The sequence below is a fragment of the Lacerta agilis genome, chromosome 10, assembly GCF_009819535.1.
Source record: "Lacerta agilis isolate rLacAgi1 chromosome 10, rLacAgi1.pri, whole genome shotgun sequence".
Taxonomy (NCBI): Eukaryota; Metazoa; Chordata; class Lepidosauria; order Squamata; family Lacertidae; genus Lacerta; species Lacerta agilis.
The window spans coordinates 63020890-63032996 of NC_046321.1; positions in this window are offsets into that span (position 1 = coordinate 63020890).

Consider the following 12107-nt stretch of genomic DNA (forward strand, 5'->3'; position numbering starts at 1 on the left):
CACATGTATTACTCGCTTGCGGAAGGAGTCGAGGCATGCTTGCGCCCAGTAGCAGGAAACAAGCTAGGGTCCCTGGGCAATTAAGACACTAATTTAAATCTGCTGTGGTTTCAAGGCTGCAATCCTCTCTTCAGGAAGAAAGTCTTTTTGCACTTACTGTGCGAGCAATAAGTTCCGAGTAAACACGCTGCCGATGACTAACTGACCACTTAAGATACGAGGGAAAACCAGAGCTGTCAACCTTCCTTTTTTTTTGCATTGGGAAAACACATCAAACACCAAACTCCCAATTCACAGTCAAATACCTGAATAAACAGAAATATTTTAGCCTAGCAGCTTAAAGCAAACAATGATGGTATCAGTTACAGGTGGGTAGCCGTGTTGGTCTGCCATAGTCAAAACAAAATCGAAAATTCTTTCTAGTAGCACCTTAGAGACCAACTGAGTTTGTTCCTGGTATGAGCTTTCGTGTGCATGCACACTTCTTCAGTGTATCTGAAGAAGTGTGCATGCACACGAAAGCTCATACCAGGAACAAACTCAGTTGGTCTCTAAGGTGCTACTAGAAAGAATTTTCGATTTTGTTTTAATGATGGTATCAGGCATACTGGGGAGAGCGTTACACAAATGGAAAGCCAGCTCTGAGATTGCCCATTCTCATGTTGCCACCCTCTGCACCTCCCTTAGAGAAGGCACACCCAGATGGACCTCTGATAACAAACAGAGGCTGGATCTACATTGATCTGCAAAACATTTTTTATAAAGTTTAAAAGGAGTTTCCCATTGTTGCTGGCTCGCTGCAGAGCTGTCTGATGTCACATTTTAATAACGCATTTATAATGTTTTAATGACGAGTTTGGATTAGTCCAGAGTGTCCAAGTAGGTTCGTACGAGGAAAGGCAGCCCTTGCGGACTTGAGGTCCTGAACATAAAGCTTTATAGGTTAAAATTAGCACATCAAATTGAGAGCAGAAACTAAAGGATAAGCAGACCTCATATCATAGCGTATTACCAACCACACACTTCAAAACTCCAAATGAACCACTCAGCATAAAATAATCACGAATACAACAAATGTGATTTTGTAAGAGACCTCAAAATATCCGCCTTTTCATGCATAGGGGAACTCTCCTCAAAGAGTGAAATAGATTTTCCGCTACTCATCTTTTAGTTATCACAACATGACAGAGTCTTCCATAAGGTGGCAGCATATGCCAATTTCCAATATTCTTACTATTCCCTTGCTCTCCATTTAATAGCCAGAGACAAATCAGAATGCTGTGATTTAGTAGTCGGCAGGATATCAGGAAAAATACATAGGGATGACAACCCTGTTGATTCCAGTAGTTTTTGAAGACACTTTATTAATCAAGAATTAACCCTGACTCAGTTCTGGCATAAGGCTTTTTAGCTTAAAACAAGTACTTTGAATTGAACCCAGACATGAATTGGTAACCAGTGCAGTTATACAAGAATTGGCGCTATACATTCAAATCGCCTCACCCCAGCCAGCAATTTGGTCACTCAATTCTATGCTACCAACATTGAATAGGATATGGTATAACTCAACACCAAAACCCAGCGTACTATCCAAGAGAGAGAGACTGCTAGTCTCCATGAGACTATATTTCCTTAGCCCCACGTCATGCACACTTAATGCTCCCAAGGACGAACTTTGGCGATAGGAAACTAGAGAAAAAAGGCTCTTTACACAGAACAGCCTGGCTTCACGATGTATGTGGCACAAGTGCACATTGCTAACACTTCTCTGTTTAGAATCCTAATAAGTCCTTTGCCTTGAGACCACAGAGACAAACTAAACAGTTATTTGTGCTAACTGTCAGGTCTATCCCTTGGTGGCTCCCCAAATAGGGCTGGCTCCTCGCTTGACTGGCGGTGATGTAGCACTTCAGATATCCCGTGACACAGAGGTGGACTGTTCCCTAGACAACCTACTTGGTCCTTGCCCAGGATCCAAATCTTCACTGCTCAAGCTGCTAGGGTCTTTCCCAGGATCGGTCTCCTCTCGCAGTTCCTGATCCCTGCATCCCAGCATGCTAGGGCCTTCCCCTGGGTCAGATTCCTCCAACTCCCCAAGCTCCTCCATTCCTTGTCCTCTGACCACACTCTCTGTGGCATCTCTATGGGGCTCCGGACATGCCTCTCAGAATGCTTTTGAGCCTCTTCTGTGCTACTGGAATGCATGCATGGAAGACGGAAATGCAGTTTTAAAGGCCGTTGTAATAGGTATCTTAATTCTATCAGATGACCAGGCACAAAAGTTGATTTTTCAACTGCATCGCAAACTCCCTCCATTTCTCTGTTTTCTGTCACTACATGCATTCTAACTGAAGCACATTTTGTGTATAGTTAGGGATGACTCCCCACCCCACCCCCGACATTTCCCCCTTTCCTTCTTGCGGAGAAGTGCAGAGGAAATCCATGTTCAGCTTCGCCATGGCAGATTTCCTTCACCTTTCTTCTTCTTCTCTGCTGCTGCCTATTAAAACTGACCTGGCTGTCAGAACTTCATTCATCCCCTTTCCGATTCTGCCACTGGTATTCCAAGGAGGTGGGTCAGTTGTGGGTTGGGTTTTTTTGTCAAAGCAGCATGTACAAGTGTGTATGGCAATTGTGCATCAGTGCAAGTATATATGCCAGTACTAGAAAAGGCACTGCTGAGGCTAATAAGGTTTTCCAATCTTTTTGTGAGTTTTCCTGGAAAGCCACATTTAGGTGAGGAGCACAGTAAGGAAATGCAGTCGGTCAGGTTGAGCAGATACCTGTGAGGTTGCATCAAAGTAATATGGGCCAACATCCAGTTGGGAAGGTGGGGGGGGACTTTTTATTTAAATGGGGGGGGGTCCCCCACGTAAGCTGGAGGAGAGCATGGTGCCGTTTAAAGTGGCCAAAGCGTCACGGTAAGCTCTGAATGGTAGTCATCCAGATTCCCAAGCGATCGCTGAAATGTTTTCAAATGCACATGTGATTTTTGGATCAAGCATCCTCTTACAGTTGGGCCAGTGTTGAGTCAGACTTTACGATGCCGAATCACTGCTGTTGAGTCATAAACATACCTTTTCTAGAACAGCGCATACAGGATTTTAGTGCAACAACAGTGGGAACGGTATGGATATAGATGACTTTTCAACTCTGCTGCTCCTAAATCAGATTTTAAGAGCTAGCTCTTCTGGTATAATTCCACTTCCATCCTTCTGCATAGCCTCAGGTTTATAATTCGTTCCACCACGGATACACACCCATCCTTGAGTGGTTTGTGTAGGCCAAATTGGCATGTAAGAGTAGAGGTTGAGTTGACCTGTGCAAACATTGGCATGCGCTGATGAGATGTTTGTGCAATTGCTTCAAGCCACTTTACAGATTCGCCTACATTTACCAACCCCACTATTCAACCCACCTTTGGGCACCCTTTGTAGGCGAAGACTCAAACTACCTACATGTAATTATAGTCCACGGCCCCTTTGGAGGACAAACATTCAATACAGGGGCAGAAAGCATTCAGGAGAGCATATAACTTAATCCAACTGCTGCTTCCTTGCTCCAAATCGCATCCTCCCCCCCAGCAGCTTTCTCCTCCTCTTATGGGATTTTAAAGTTATGTTTTCCCATGCTAAAAAGCCAGGAGGGGAAACCGTTTGCAGGGTAATTAGGGAAACAGGGACAGGAAAGGCTTAAACACCATCATGTGCCGCCACCAGCTGCCTCTTTCTGATCTCTCTCAATGTACAGTAAGTGGTTTGAACAATCTAAATATTCTGTTGTGGAAACCATGAAATACAGTAAGTAGTTTGGGCTATGCTAAAGCAATCATATAACAGATTCCCTACATGCTTAATGTCATGGACCGGCTGGATGCAGAGGAATGGTGAGAGCAACTAGCTGGGGAATCCGCAAGGGAAGAAAAAGGCTCAGAGCCCTGGGAGTGGGACAACAATGAGAGATCAGAGGGAGAAGACTGGGAAGAGGAGGTGTCAGAAGCTGAGGAGGTAACAGGGCTTAAGTGATATGGGAGAGTCTGTGGCAGAGAGAAGTTCAGAATCAGAGGCAGAAGCTGAAGCAGGAGGGTGGGAGGAGAGAGACCAAGGAGCGGAGATGACTCAGGCTGGTGAAGATTCACAGGTGTCTCCCCTTCCTCCTAGGATAAACTCCCCTCTCCCTTTGTCTCCCAGAACCAGAAGAGGCATGAAAAGAATGGAGCACAGATTAGCTGTGTGCAGACGCAGTCTCTGATTGCTGGGGGGGGGGACCCTGCAGAGGAGGAGACAGGCAGCTGTGGGAAGGCAGGGACCTTCAGTCTCAGCAACTGCTTTTTGAGGGCAAGACCTACTGGAGATGAGTTGATCTGCTCATTCCGCCTGACGCTTCTGTGTTGATCATGTGTTTCCTAATAAAGAGTTGTGTGATTTACTCCTGGCTCACTTCTGACACTCAATTCTGATATATTTATCCCACATTGTGAATAAGCCCACTTAGACAAAGACTGGGCAATACCCACTGGCCACCACTAAATGGTCAATATTTTATGGGAGGAATTCAAGCACATACTGGGAAGCTGGGTTTATGTAACTGAAGTGGATTAAAGCGCACTGTTGCCCTAGTGGAACAAATCCATATTTTATTTTATTTCATTTTTTTAAAAAGTGGATTTTTTGCAGGTAGGAAAGTGACACGGAAGTACACTGCAAAATATGGACAGAGCAAACTATTAATAGGAAGATGAATGAACACCCCAGGATGGATGCTCATTGTCACCAGACAAATCCATACAAACGCTCAAGAAGGCCTGGGCATGGTCTAACCTGTTGTTTTTGTCCACGGAGTTTTCTTGGCAGGGATACTGGAGTGACTTGCCAGTTCCTGCTCCAGGTGGATCACGTTTAGTCAAAACTCTCCACTATGACCTGTCCGTCTTGGGTGGCCCTGCACGAAAGACCCTGATGTTGGGAAAGATTGAGGGCACAAGGAGAAGGGGACGACAGAGGATGAGATGGTTGGACAGTGTTCTCGAAGCTACTAACGTGAGTTTGACCAAACTGCAGGAGGCAGTGGAAGACAGGAGTGCTTGGCGTGCTTTGGTCCATGGGGTCACGAAGAGTTGGACACAACTAAACAACAACATTGGTCTAACCTCTGTGTAAGGGTTGTGCAAATGAAGCAGGAAGAATGCTTAATAAACAAGTCATCTGAAGGAGCCCAGAGAATAATGCTACTAAGGTTAACACATCCCATCTGGCATAGTCCACAGTGAGGGTACAACTGAATTCCTACGCGGTGTCGTCTGCCTTCCCTTTCCTGTTTCTTCTCCCTTTGAACCTGAGCTGATCTTGGAGTGAAAGGCAAGGCACTGTGCAGGAATCCACTGGAATGTAGCCATTGAGGGACATTCCTTTCCCCCAAACAATAAGCAGGAAGGGTCACAAACATAATAGCTGCTGTTAACCTTGCAAGCCCGTGCTACAGTAACACGCTTGCAAGGTTTACCAGGGAACCGTTGTTAATGATTATCTCTTGGCAGGCAGGATCGCGGCTGCTCTGTACTGAACTTGCACCATGGTGCCTACCTTCAACCAGCTTTCCGCAGGCACCAAGAGCATCATTACGTGACATATTAATGGCGGCGTGGGATGCGAGAGGAATGGAAAGTTTGGGGGCAGCCTGACTTGATCTTTGCAAGTGGGATGCACAGGCCCTGCTCTGGATGAGACATTTGCGTGGGTGGAACTAGCGGGCTGGAAAAGGCAGGTGGGAATTCAGGATCCAAACGGAAGCCACATTCTCCATGTACTCATAATGCAACAGAGGGGACTTCTCCTGTAAACAACTTCTGTTTTTAGAGTATATTATAATAAATCTGGCTCCCTGGTTTACCCGATTGGTAGGAATATCCAGGAACAGCTGTAACAGGGTCCGTTTCCTAGGAGGGAAAGACTCTGGGAGATTTTGGGCGTAATATGTATTTATTTACAACTACAGCTGCTGGACATGGTAAAAGTAAAGGGACCTCTGACCATTAGGTTCAGTCACGGACAACTCTGGGGTTGCAGCGCTCATCTCGCTTTACTGGCCGAGGGAGCCGGTGTACAGCTTCCGGGTCATGTGGCCAGCATGACTAAGCCGCTTCTGGCGAGAGCAGCACACGGAAACGCCATTTACCTTCCCGCCGGAGTGGTACCTATTTATCTACTTGCACTTTGGCGTGCTTTCGAACTGCTAGGTTGACAGGAGCAGGGACTGAGCAACAGGAGCTCAACCCATCGGGATTCGAACCGCCGACCTTCTGATCGGCAAGCCCTAGGCTCTGTTGTTGAGGAACAGGCAAATATTGAAATCCAGCAGCAATCTACTTCTTCTCCCTCTCTGGCAAAAAAGAACCTCCCCCCCCCCCCCCGCAGCTGCAAACCAAGGCCCAACTTGTTTTTCTCTATGTGCACCTGCATAGGCCAGGTGTATGTGCCCAAGAAAGAGCAGCTGTCACGAGTCACTGAAGAAACACCTTCGAACTTAGGGGTGGATTTGTTTTTTCCACCCAGCTCATGGGCCAAATTCCCTCTGGGCAACCTTCTGGGAGTGACCTTCTGATTCTTACATTTGCACAGTAGGCTCCATCAGAAGTTTCCACACAGACAAACACACTACTTGGTGTTCCATCTAGACAAGCAAGAGGCATTATCACAGTTCCAGAAAACATGCCAGCCAAGCAAAAGCAGTTCAGGAGGTGCCAGTCAAGATATGGTGTGGCCAGGAAGAATATTGAAGGTAGATCGAGAGGATGCAGGGCTACGTTTAGTCATTTGGGTCCACTGAATCTGTTGAGAAAAGTCTGCTTTACTTAAATCCCCATATAATACACCAGCACTGAATGGAGTGAGGGCACAATTGCATCATCTAACAGGATGTGTGGGTGGTGACTGTTATAGGAATTCTCAGGTCTCATATATACAAATCATATGTTCATAAATTTACAAGGCAAACACATACATAAGTATATAAACCACGTGTCTGAAATAGTACAGAAGAGCAATCCTGAAACCATTCTGACTCTCCCAAATTGACCTCAAATGTTTCTCTGCAAGGAGGAAGGAAATGGGAAAAGCTTTCCAATTGTCTCTTTGCTCACAAATCCTGTCTTAAGGGTGCAAAAGGTAAAGGGACCCCTGAGCATTAGGTCCAGTCGTGTCCGACTCTGGGGTTGCGGTGCTCATCTCGCGTTACTGGCCGAGGGAGCCGGCGTACAGCTTCCGGGTCATGTGGCCAGCATGACAAAGCCACTTCTGGCGAACCAGAGCAGCGCATGGAAATGCCGTTTACCTTCCTGCCAGAGCGGTTCCTATTTATCTACTTGCACTTTGTGCTTTCGAACTGCTAGGTTGGCAGAAGCAGGGACCGAGCAATGGGAGCTCACCCCGTCGTGGGGATTCGAACCGCTGACCTTCTGACCAGCAAGCCCTAGGCTCTGTGGTTTAACCTGTCTTAAGGGTGTATCTGTGTATTAATAGGGTGAGCCTGTGACCTGGATTCAGGAACTGAGTATTTACCATCACAAAAGAATGCCCAGGATGCCCAGGTAAAAACAATCAGTGACCATTATCAGGTATCCTGGCAGGCAGGTTTTCTGTTGTAGACCACCCCTCCAGTGATGTATGTATGTTTTTTTTGGGGGGGGGTGTTGAGCTACAGGGGAGGCAAATTTCAAATTTCTGTATAAGAGCTTGCAGGCTATTGTTCTGGGTTCCTCTCCTCCCTCCCTGCGTGGGGTGAGCGGGGGACCCTGTTGCAACAGTTTAATAAAGATCATGCTTACTAGCTGCTTTGCTTCTCAATATTCTCTGGTTCGTCTCTGTTATTTTCTCCTACCAATATAGAACCTGCTTAAGGACTCTATATGGGCTCTTAGATACCCCAGAAAGGGAGCAGTATTTTTCTTATAACAGTGATATTGTGCTTTTATTGGCCCTCTCCATTTGTGGGGGGCATAGGACCATCAAGGTTGGCACAACACCTGATTGGTGGCCGCTAATGGAGTTTCCAGGAATGCTGACGGCGTATCTACTGTTCTCACACCATTTATATATTTTTCTACTTGTATGTTTTTTATTCTATTTATTTTTTTAATTTATTAAATTTGTATACTGCCCTCCATCTGAAGGTGATAGGGTGTCAGGATGCTGTCAGCGGCTCCCGGCTGGTTGCCCAGGAAAGTATACTGTGGGAATATACTTCGTGGGTTTCTTTGAATACAGTATACAGACAAGGAAAAGTTTCTTACTGTCCTTTTTGATTTCAGTATTTACAGAGAGAGACTATAAAACCCAGCCACTTGAATAATGGCGTTGTCCTGAGTGAATTTCCACCCCCTGTCTCTCCCACTTCCTCATTCGTCACTTCTACGGGTGCTGTTATGTGGCCTCTGTCTTGGAGCTCTTTGCTCTCCTACTTTTAAGGCTCGCCAGGTTCTGGGAGACGGAGGGTCTGGAATGCTTTCTAATGACAATGTGTCAGCTGGGTGTTGTTCTGGCTATCCCATGATTTCCCAGCTTTCCCCCTCATCTGCCTCTGAGCTGCTATCTCCCTCAAACCCCTGTGGTAAATCTATACTGTCTCTCTCCTCCCTGGAAGGGTCAGGATGGGGAGGCGGTCTCCACCATTCATCCTCTGCCCAGTCCCTGACATTGGACAGCTCACAACATAAAAATGAGAACACAAAATAGATAATAAAACAAAAGCAAGTCAATAACCCCCGTCCCACAAACACATATGAAAGGACGTAGAATGTCAACCACCAAAGGCCAGGTTATAGAGAAATGTTTTCACCTGGCGCCTGAAGAGATGCAATGAAGGCGCCAAGCGAGCCTCCCTTGGGAGAGCATTCCAAAAATGGGGAGCACCACAGAAAAGGCCAGTTCTTGTGTTGCCACCCTCCGAACTTCTCGTGGTGGAGGACCTCAGATGATGGTCTCAGGGTCCACCAAACATCTCGTGGAGGAGGCACACAAAGAAGGACCTCAGATGGTGATCTCAGGGTCCCGATCGGTTCATGTGGGGAGTGTTCCAGTTTTGTATTTAGACCTGTGCCGGTGGGTACAGAATGCTGGGTGCCACGGGGCAATCATCATCATCATCTAAAAACCTTTCTTTATATGGGTACCTAGGGAGAAGATCCATAAAAAGGCAACTATATAAAAATGAATTGGCTGTCCTGCTGGTATATCTTTGGGTCAAGCCTAATGTGAGTGTGGGTTGTTTTGTTACTCCGTTTATTCACACACCCCAGTCGGGGACTATCCTTATTATCTCTCCTGCTGCAAAGGAAAGCCAATCACCTTGAGATCATTCCATGAAAAGTGCTAAAGAAAATGTTGTGACCATTCTTAAGGCTCTAGCAAAAAGCTATTTATTGTGAATCATTAACTGTTGGCACATAAATTTAAATAATGCCTTAAATTTACCTAGGTAAATGCTGGATTTTCTAAGGAAACCATGCTTGCTGATTTCCAACATTTAATAGTTGCAGGAAGTACAATGGTCTTCTAACACGCCTTGTTACAGAGAAACCACATTTTCCCAGCAAAAAACCCCCAACATTTTCACCCAAACTCCAATAGTTTGTCACAGAGGGGGGGAAACAGCTTTACAATTTTATATATTTACTAATCTTTTACCCCATTTTCTTAGCCCACAGGAACCCCTTCTCTTTTGCACTTTATAGGTGGGACAGTGTCACTCACCTGATCTCTGATCACTTGCATCACTGCCGCATCCTGGGTAAGGGAGGGCCAGTTGGCAGTGATGTTGGCACAGTACAAACACACTGGTGGGAGTGACAGATTTGCCTTACCCCTTCCTTCCTCCATCCTGGAATGCAGCAACAACACGAGTGACCAGAGGTCAGCTGAACGCTGCTGTCCGATCTTGCCATCTCTGCTACATGATTGCCGCGGGCATCTATTGGCTAGCGCCTGTGAGGAGAAGCACACTTGCTCTGCACAGAGAACTCATTTTTCTTGCAATTCCCCCACCCCCCCACTATAATGCAACTGTATTCCACACAGCTCCACGCAGTTATGGTAACTGAGAGGGAAAACACATTTCCCCAAAGTATTGTACTCAGTGGTGGAAAATGTGATTATCCTCCAACCTTGGGAGAAAGATACTTAGATATGTCCTGATGAAAAGCAAGCAACAACTGATTACTATGTAGAACGCAGCCGGTAAATAGACTACGCTGGGGAAGGGAGGGAAAGAGTTGGCAGTTTATCTTGGAAAGTATTGCTCAGTGTATCAAAGTATATCAGTATTCAAAGTTTATTAACTTTTGTCTAGCTAATAAAAAGATTGCTCTGCTATGTACTGTCGGATGCTACGCAATCTTCAATAATGTTCCTTGCACTTAGAACTGGCTTGTTTCCAAGGAACTATTCAGTCAGTAGTATTACAGGCCCAGGGGAGTTTGGACTTGCAATTCATGAATGGCAGTACGCTGCAATGCCACAAAGAGCAAGTCTCACCTTTTCAGAGGCAGATTGTAGACTGTTCCCTTCCCCGGAAGTTCACATGGCATTTACTCAGATATAGGGATAGACAAATCTAGCCATTTTGGTTCTTCAAGCTTATGCTTTTCCCAATCTTAAATCCAGTTCTTCATATCTCTGCAACAATTTGCTATTTTTAAAAAAAACAAAAAACGAATTGTCATGAAAATTAATCAGAATTTTTGTGCAAATTTCTCCTGATGAGGCATTTTTTAAAATTCACTTTCGACTTGATTTCGCACATTTCTGGAAGCAGTTTCCCCATACCTAATGCACTTCTGCAGATTAATTTCACCCATATATGCATTTATCTGCACCCTTCACAGCAACAGATGCATTTTTGTACACATTATTGGCTGGAAAACTGTGTTGCAAAAATTGGGAGAAGTGCACATTTCGAAAGGTGGCTGTGCTTCGGTTTGCACGGTGTTCCCAAAAGTATGAATTTGGGAAGTTTCAACTTTCAATGCAAACTGAACTGAATTTCTCCTCCACCCTTCAGGACAAACAGGACTCAATTTTTGCACACACCCCCCACACCACTTTTAATTGTTCTCCGAGACATGGAGGGTAGGAAAAAGGAAAACTGGGTCATTTCAGGATTGAATCAGAAACTGGGACAGCTTCTGTAATTCCGGGACTGTCCCTGGAAAATCAGGACACTTAGAGGGTATGGAGTCACAAATAAGGGCGAAACTACAGGTAACATTCCCTTTGCATCTAAGGTAGGGCTGACATATTTCAAAAGGGAATATCTGATTTTCCCAAACATTTCACCTATTTCCACCCGGACAGTTTCTGACGGCCAAATTCTGGATGTATGGAGACGCTGATAAGGGCAGGGTTTTTTTATTGTGTTTTTTATTAAAGATTTTATTGTCTACCAGCTCCATCTGGTACGCAGGCTGAGACCCTACCTGCCCGCAGACTGTCTTGCCAGAGTGGTGCATGCTCTGGTTATCTCCCGCTTGGACTACTGCAATGCGCTCTACGTGGGGCTACCTTTGAAGGTGACCCGGAAACTGCAATTAATCCAGAATGCGGCAGCTAGTCTGGTGACTGGGAGAGGTCGCCAGGACCATATAACACCGGTCCTGAGAGATCTGCATTGGCTCCCAGTACGTTTCCGAGCACAATTCAAAGTGTTTGTGTTGACCTTTAAAGCCCTAAACGGCCTCGGTCCTGTATACCTGAAGGAGCGTCTCCACCCCCATCATTCAGCCCGGACACTGAGATCCAGCACCGAGGGCCTTCTGGCGGTTCGCTCACTGTGAGAAGCAAAGCTACAGGGAACCAGACAGAGGGCCTTCTCGGTAGTGGCGCCCGCCCTGTGGAACGCCCTCCCACCAGGGGTCAGAGAAATAAACAACTACCTGTCATTTAGAAAATACCTGAAGGCAGCCCTGTTTAGGGAAGTTTTTAATTTGTGACTTTGTATTGTATTCTGGTATTTGTTGGAGGCCGCTCAGAGTGGCTGGGGAGACCCGGCCAGATGGGCGGGGTATAAATAATAAATTAAATTAAATTAAATTAAATTGATTCACAAAAGTATGTGCA